Source organism: Pipistrellus kuhlii, unplaced genomic scaffold, assembly GCF_014108245.1.
Source record: "Pipistrellus kuhlii isolate mPipKuh1 unplaced genomic scaffold, mPipKuh1.p scaffold_m20_p_3, whole genome shotgun sequence".
In the NCBI taxonomy this organism is placed as follows: domain Eukaryota; kingdom Metazoa; phylum Chordata; class Mammalia; order Chiroptera; family Vespertilionidae; genus Pipistrellus; species Pipistrellus kuhlii.
Window position 1 is genome coordinate 105174147 of NW_023425529.1, and position 8685 is coordinate 105182831.

Consider the following 8685-nt stretch of genomic DNA (forward strand, 5'->3'; position numbering starts at 1 on the left):
GGTGCCCATGCTGATGCTCTATCCACTGAGCAAAACCAGCTAAGGCTAGATGCATTCATTTCTTAAGGTATCACGACAGGATGGCCTTTCTGAGAAGTTGGGGTGAAAAAGAGGTCAACATTGGGGTCAGACAAGCCACAGTCTCAATCCTGGCACTGCTCTCTTTAGCTCTGTGACTTCTAAAAGGATATTTCATTTCTCTACCCTCCTCTGAAAATGGAAATACTGATAAGCCTCTCATAGGAGTGTTGTAATCATGAAGCAAAATCATGTGCATAAAGCAGTGTTTTTCAACCTTTTTTGGGCAAAGGCACACTTGTTTCATGAAAAAAATCACGAGGCACACCACCATTAGAAAATGTTAAAAAATTTAACTCTGTGCCTATATTGACTATATATAAAGTAATTCTCTTGAATAGGAATCAAATAAACACAAAGAAAGTATTTTATAATTACTTTATTATGAAATATTAAGTAAACAAAATAGTGAAAAATTATAAAATTCTTGTCTTGTCTGCACCTACGGCACACCAGGCAACATCGTGTGCCACGGAACAGCGGTTGAAAAACGCTGGCATAAAGCACATGAAAACAACAAGTACATGGGTACTGATATCATCTCAATTCACCTGCCTTCCTTTCTCAATTATCTACAGAGTCTCAACTGTGAAACAATACAGGCCCTATTTACAGAGTGTTGCAAATTTAAAGCCCATGACTACCTGTAACTAGACTTCCCTCCCTGCTTACCAAAATTTCTAAGATAACCTGTTTGCTTCCCCTCAAGATGTCCAGCATATTCAACTCACTAATTAAAACCTCTCAGCCTGCCAAAACCAGTTTGACTCAGTGAATAGAGCATTGGCCTGCAGACTGAAAGGTCCGGGTTCGACTCTGGTCAAGGGCATGAAGCTTGGTTGTGGGCACAACCCCAGTAGGAGGTATGCAGGAGGCAGCTGATTGATGTTTCTCTCTCATCGATGTTTCTAACTCTATCCCTCTCCCTTCTTCTCTGTAAAAACTCAATAAAATATATTAAAAAAAAAAAAAAAAAAAAAACCTCTCGGCTTGTCTCAATTAGGTACAAAGAACCTATCACTTTGTTTTTTTCCTTTATTGGCGCAGAGTTGAACTTGCTATCAGGGCAAGTCTGGAACTCATCTAAAGATCTGCTTTTAACAGATTCTAACAGATTGCCAAATCCTTCCAGTGTCTCAACCACCAACCCTTACTTCCCAAGGCCATTTTGTGATGGGTATCAGGAAAGGCCATGTTCCCTGTAACATAATCCCACAATCTTTATTTGCATAAGTTAGAGTAAACATAAGGGCCATGGTCCTGCCATCTAATTATTTCCCTATAGAATGGCTTTATTTTGACTATTTTAAAGCTAATTATAATTTTTGTATAGATATCCTATTTAATAAAAGGCTAATATGCAAATTGTTCTCTCGACTGGGAGTTTGACCAGGGGGTGGAGCCAGCTGGCAAACCACCCATGGTCCCCTTCCCTGACCAGCCCTGGCCGGATTGGCCATAATTGGGCACCAGGCCTCTAGTTTCTGAATTATAATCTTATACAACAAAACAACACATTCAGCTACCTTAATATAACTTTTTGCAACTCATGTTTTATTTTTTATTTTTATTTTTTTAAATATATTTTATTGATTTTGTACAGAAAGAAAGAGAGAGAGATAGAGAGTTAGAAACATCGATGAGAGAGAGTCATCGATCAGCTGCCTCCTGCACACCCCCACTGGGGATATGCCCACAACCAAGGTACATGCCCCTGACCGGAATCGAACCCGGGACCTTTCAGTCCCCAAGCAGCTCTATCCATTGAGCCAAACCAGTTTTGGTAGAAACTCATGTTTTAAATGTAAGTTTTACCAGGACGTTATATTGCTCAAAGTTAAATGGGTTTTGATTATTTTCTGACCAGAGTGGGTATTTTGTAACTTGTGCTTAAAACAATTAAGTTAAAAATGTTATGCTCTATACTATAGGGCTTCAATCACCCATTTACTTTGTATGTAAGAACAATTCAAGACTAAAATGATCTAGATCATTCTTAGTCCACCTGCATATGGAAATTAAGTACGTGGTAGGCTCCCCACTTTCTTAAGAGGTCATCTGTTAAGACAATGGTTGTGCCCTGACTTTCAATGCAGAAGATCTCCAACTCAGTGATTTGTTGTGAAATTTAACTTCAAAATCACTTCTGCTCAAAACTTATGAAAAGTGCAAATGAGAGAGACAATATCTATAAGGACTTGTATAGATGACGTGGAACCCATTTTCTTTGATATATAAAAAACTTTCTTCTGGGTTTAAGCTTAAGATTTAAAGAGCCTTGTCACTGAAGCATTACACCATCACTCTACATTGAAGAACATTTTTTTTTTTTAATGGTTTTAAAATTGGTTTTTAGAGAGAAAGGAAACAAGAAAGTGAGAGTGAGAAAGAAGCATCCATGTGAAAATGAAACATTGATTGGCTGCTTCCTGTATGTCCCCTACTGTGAATCAAGCCTATAACCCAGGTATGTGCCCTGACCAGGCATTGAACCAGTAACCCCCCAGTGCACAGGACAATGCTCAACCAAGTAAGCCACACTGGCCAGGGCTTGGAGAACATTTTTTTAAAAAAAAATGTGTGGCATTCACTATTCTATTTACTACTAAAATGTTGCTGAGACATTTAGTGTTCACTCCATCATCCCTTGTCCTCTTTAGAAGACAGATAACTTTCTCTTAGTACTTAGGATAAGGTACTCTAGTTGGGTTTCTCTGATATTATCTTGTGAATAATGTGAATTACTTAAAAGATAAATTTCATATTTGCTTACTGAAGAAAACTCAAAATCAAATTTGCAACCTGCCTCTGATGAGTGTGTAAATCCTATGGTATGCATTCTGTGTAGCCTCACACCTACCTCCACCCCAGAATGAGGAGGTGCCCCCAGTGCTCTGGGTGCCTTGCCTCCTCCTTATCATCCACACTTTCATTAACAGCAATAAAGAGTTCTAGATTTCCACGTTTTTATTAACACACCAGTTCTTCTCTTCAATACTCAAAGGTTGGCCACCATTATTTACCTTGAGATCATCATCAAGACTTGTTTTTTATTACTCTTATTTATATCCATCACCAGCAGAAATAGAAAGCTCCCCAGTCATTTCTCATTACTTGATTGTCGTCTCTTAAGGATCTCTCGTCTCCTTTTCTTACTTCATTTCCCATCTCTCCACAACTCCCAAAATCTTCCACGGTGCCCTCTGGAACTCCTGATCAGTTATTAGAATGATCTACTATATCTCCACCACTACTTTGAATTCTTTTGTCTTCTTGCTCTACCTGAAACTTTACACTTCTTCCTACCACTGGGCCTGGAGGTGAGGTGGTGCCCTTCTTGCTCCTCATCGCTGTTTTAGACCACTGTCATGTCTTTTCCTTACCCCTTCACCTTCAGCTCTATATCTTATGCCATCAGTATATTCCAAACTCATCCCTCTGAGCAGCAGTCAACTGAAGACCCTACTTCCCAGGTCATTCCTTACATTTGGAAGATTTTAGCTCTCTACATGAGAGTTTCATAGTTATAGATGACTTCAAGTAGAAATAGATACTCCTAGTGCTCTAGCATCTTATTTTTTCCAATGTATTGTCTTCCTCTAAACCTAACCCTCTTACTCCTTTGCTCATATCTTAGAAACTGGCATTTCCAATACCCTCCTATATTAATTTTTTATTACAATGTAACAAATTATCACAAATTGAGTAGCTTAAATATCTATTTTTTTAATGACTATGAGTGCTAGGCAGAACTCAGAGTTCTTTAGGTCAGAACTATAGATCAAGCTTTGTTCTCACTTGGAGTTCATGTGGTTGCAGCAGATTTCAGTGACTTGTGCTTGTAGAACTGAGGTACCCACTTCCTTAATGGTTTTCAGTCAGGGATTCACTCAACTATTAGAGGCCACTTAGATTCCCTGACACATGGCCCCCTAAATCTTCATAGTCAGCAATGGAAAATCTCTTTTGTGTAAAATCCTTCTGGTGCTTCCTGTCCCTTTGGAGAACAAACCTGATTAGGTCAGGACCACTGAGGCTACTTTTTCTTTCTGAAAAGTCAAGCATTTTATAAGCATAACCTAATTGTCTGAGTAATATCCTTATGCAAGGATGTGGGTTATTGGGGTGCCATTTTAGAATTTTGCCTACCACCCCCTCAATATTCTTAACTTTAAAGTGTCCCATTCTGAAACTACCACCTATAATCTGCAGCTTACTCCTTCTATTTCCATGATTTTAACAATGTTTTGAAATCACCAGAACCTATAGTCTCTTGATCTTATCCCATTTTTATGCCCCACATACCTATCATTTCCTACTTCCCTCCTCTTTTAGCTTATATCACACATTGAAATATACTATTAACTCTCTTTTCCCTCTTTCTTTTAGTTTTATTTGCCAGACAAAATCGCAACCCTGGTTAAATCACACTCTCCTTTTATCCATGCCTTCATCCACATAGATAAAAGTGTCTAGAGAAAAGCATACTCCTATGCTAACTGGTCTTCCTTTAAATCCATGAACACTAGTTTAAGTAGACTCTTAAAGCTGCCTAGCACTCATAGACATTTCCCTGCTTTAATTTTTAATAATTTTTTAGAGAGGGATGAAGAGAAAGATAAAGAGAGGGAGAAACGGAGAGTGAGAGAAGGGGAGAGAGAGAGAGAGAGAGAGAGAGAGAGAGAGAGAGAGAGAGAGAGAGAGAGAGAGAGAGAGAGAGAAATATTGATGTGGGAGAGATATGTTGACATTTGTCTCTTGTATGCACTCCAATTGGGATCAAACCTACAACCTAGGCATGTGCCCTGACTGGTAATTGAACCCATGGCCTGACCTTTGGGTGCACAGAAAAATGCTCCAATCAATTGAGCTTACTGGCCAGTGCTCTCCGTTTTTATATACCCAGACTTTTAAACTTATAACAAAGATATTAAAACATTTTCTGCTCGCAAATCCTCTAAAATAATTTTTCAAAAACTATGTGTCCTCTTGCATATTTTAAATTAATATTTAAATTTTCATAAAAATTGTAAATGGTTGAGTCTAGCCAATATGGCTAGATTGAGTGTTCATGCACCAGGAGGTTGCTGGTTCAATTTCTGGTCAGGCTACATTCCCAGGTTGTTGGTTCTAATCCCCAGTAGGGGGCATGCAGGAGGCAGTTGATTGATGCATCTCTCTCAATGATGTTTCTGTCTCTCTCCCTATCTTTTCCTCTCTCTGAAATCAATAGAGCATATATTTAAAAATTTAAATTGTTGGAAATACTATTTATAGTATAAATATTTACAGTTTTATAAAGTTACAAAACTATTAAATTACACTGAAAGAATCTTAATATCATAGCAATTTGCTATCAGTCATTATCCATTTTTACAATGCATAAACATGTTTTTCCTTGTCAATTAAAATTTTTACAGTATTCTAGTTTTTCATTGAACTTATTTTTATTCCACTTTAATATACGACTTTTATAATATGTTTTATAATTCAAAGTATTTTATTGTTCATCCTATCATTACTTTACTGCAAATAAAGCACATGTCTGATTAAATTAAAATGGTTAAAATGTCCTGATTATAAGGCTCTGTACTTTAAATAAGCCTTAAAAAAAAAAAAAGGTATTTTTATTGTTGAAAGTATTACAGATGTCCCCCCTCCTTTTTTTTTTCTCCCACTGACCCCCTCCACCCTGGAGCCACCCCTCCTAGGCCTTCATTACTCTATTGCCTGAGTCCATGGGCTATGCACATATGAAAATAAGTTCCCTGGTTAATCACTTTCCCCCACCCCATCTTTCCTCTTGAATACATCTGTTCCATTATTCCATGCTTCTATGTCTCTAAATCTATTTTGTTCATCAGTTTATTTTATTCATTAGATTCCACATATGAGTTAGATCATGGGTTTTGGGTTTTTAGGATATTTTCCCAAGTGTGGGATCACTGGGTAAAATGGAAGTCCATTTTTAATTTTTTAAGAAAACTCCATACTGTTTTCCACAGTGGCTGCACCAGTCTGCACCAGCAGTGTACTAGGGTTCCCATTTCTTCACACCCTTGTCAACACTTGTTAATTTGTTGAGATAGCATTATGATCATTAGTACAGATTTTATCATAATTATGCAACTATATTCTGTATTTTGATAAATAATCACAAACATGAAATAATGATTTAAAAATATATATATATTTTACAGTAAGCCTAAGGACTATTCTATAGTTACCGAAAATTTTATTTTGAAACTTAAATTTACAAAGTTACAAGAATAGTACAAAGAATATCCATATACCCTTCATCTAGATTCAACAATTGTTAATATTTTGCCATATTTACTTCCTTTCTCTTCCTCCACCTAGTTTTCTTTTCTTGCTGAACCACCTGAGAGTGTTCAAATAGGAGTGAGGACATGTACCCATAATAACACAAGGGAGGCAGAGTGCATGGACAAGATACATATTATAGGGGAAGATGTGGTGGTGGACATATGGAAAGCTTCTTATTCTGTTTTCTTGTGGAAAAGGAATCAGGAGTATAAGGGAGGAGTGCTTAGATTCTTATGAAAAGAGGAGAAAGCATAAATTATGCCAGTCAGTAGACATCTGTCGGGGTCAAGACTGTCTTGGTGTATACAAAGACCTTCTGGGGTACAAGGCCATAAAAAGGCTTAACCCAATTCATTTCTATATGTATTCTCTTCTTAGATTTCTGCCTACTACAGTCTCCATTTTCCCAACTTTAGGAATCCCATTGTTAAACTATTGCTCACTCACTATCTGTAGTTCACTTTGTACAACAACAATGTTTTAGACTGACATTTTTCAACCTGATGTACTTTCTTTACTAGCCTTTCAGGATACCATATTCTTCTAGTTTCCATCCCAAATTATTGTTTACTCCTGAGTTTCTTTTGCTTGTTTACCCTCATCCCTGATTGCTAAATATTGAAGCATGTAGGGCTGAAACTTTGGACCTCTTCTCCTCTCTCCTCTATTGTTACCTAGGTAATCTAATCCTGTCTCATGGCTGCAATGATCTCCTAATTTCCTTCTCCAACCTGGCCTCTTCTCTGAGTTTCAGAATTTTATATCTAACAAACCTCAATAAATCACCATCTGGATATATATCAAGCATGTCAAATTTAAGATTATCAAAACCAAACTCCTATTATTTTCATCTCAAAACCTGCTATGCCTGAGGTCTTCTCCCAACCCAATAAAAGCAATTCCATTCTTTCTAATTCTCAGATAAACAATTTTTTTTAGTTATTCTTTACTTTTCCCTCCTCTCAGCTCCCATTGCAAATCCATCAGCAAAACCTATTGGGTCTACCTTAAAATATGTGAAACCTTGGTTCTCAAATTTAATGCATTCTGGAAAACTGTTCATGAAATGATTTACAGTGGTGCCTCACACAACGAACTTAATTCGTTCCAGGAGCAAGTTTGTTATGCGAAAAGTTCGTTATGTGAAACGCGTTTTCCCATAACAATACATGTTAAAAAAAAATAATTCGTTCTGTAGCATAAAATATGCTAAGATGACATAAAAAAGATAAATTTGTTGTTATTATTTTTATTTAGATACATCATGATATAAAAAAAATATTGAGTTTAACTTAAAAGGACGACTGCCGTGATACGTGCGTGATTTAATTCGTAATGAAGAACGATTGCCGTGATACGTGCTTAAGTTAAGCGCAGTGACTAACGACTGCCTGCAGTGCCTGCGCGGAAGGATGCAATACATCGGCAGCGATCGTGGAAGCTCGGGCGAAGCAGTCGTGGAAGCTCGGGCAAAGCGGTCGTGGAAGCTCGGGCGACTTCGTTGTGTGAAACGAAGTTCATTGTATGAATCATGAAATGAAGTTCGTTGTGTGCAGCGTTCGCTGTGCGAGGCGTTCTTTATCCGAGGCACCACTGTATTTGAAAACCAAATCACTTTTTTCCATCCCATATAATAAAAGGGTAAAATGCAAATCAACCGAATGGTGGAATGACGAGTTGCTATGACATGCACTGACCATCAGGGGGCAGATGCTCAATGCAGGGTACACCCCCGGTGGTCAGTGCGCTCCCACAGGGGGAGCATCGCTCAGCCAGAAGCTGGCTTCATGGCTGGCTAGCGAAGTGGTGGTGGCGGGAGCCTCTCCCGCCTCTGTGGAAGTGCTAAGGATGTCAGACCCCAGCTTAGAAATCCCCTGAGGGCTCCCGGACTGCTAATGGGTGCAGGTCGGGCTGAGGGACCCCCTCCTCCCCCTGAGTGCATGAATGTGGTGCACTGGGACTCTAGTTAGAAAAAAATGTAAATTGAATTAATCATTCCAGATCCCCAAATCATTCCCTGTTTTAACCTTTCTTGTATACAGTAATGTCTAATGTACCATTTAATCTAAAATAAACACTTCTTTTCTTAAATCTATCCAGCCACTCTCTACTAGCCTTAAACAAATCACTTTCAGCACTTATTCCAGGAGTGCAGCATTTTTGCTTTTTCACATATCACTGTCTCCAAAATTCTGTCACCAGCTAAATTTATTTCTTTTATTCAAATCAACAGCAGTTTTTCTATTACTTTCATTGCCTGTGATCATTTTATTTTTTGTG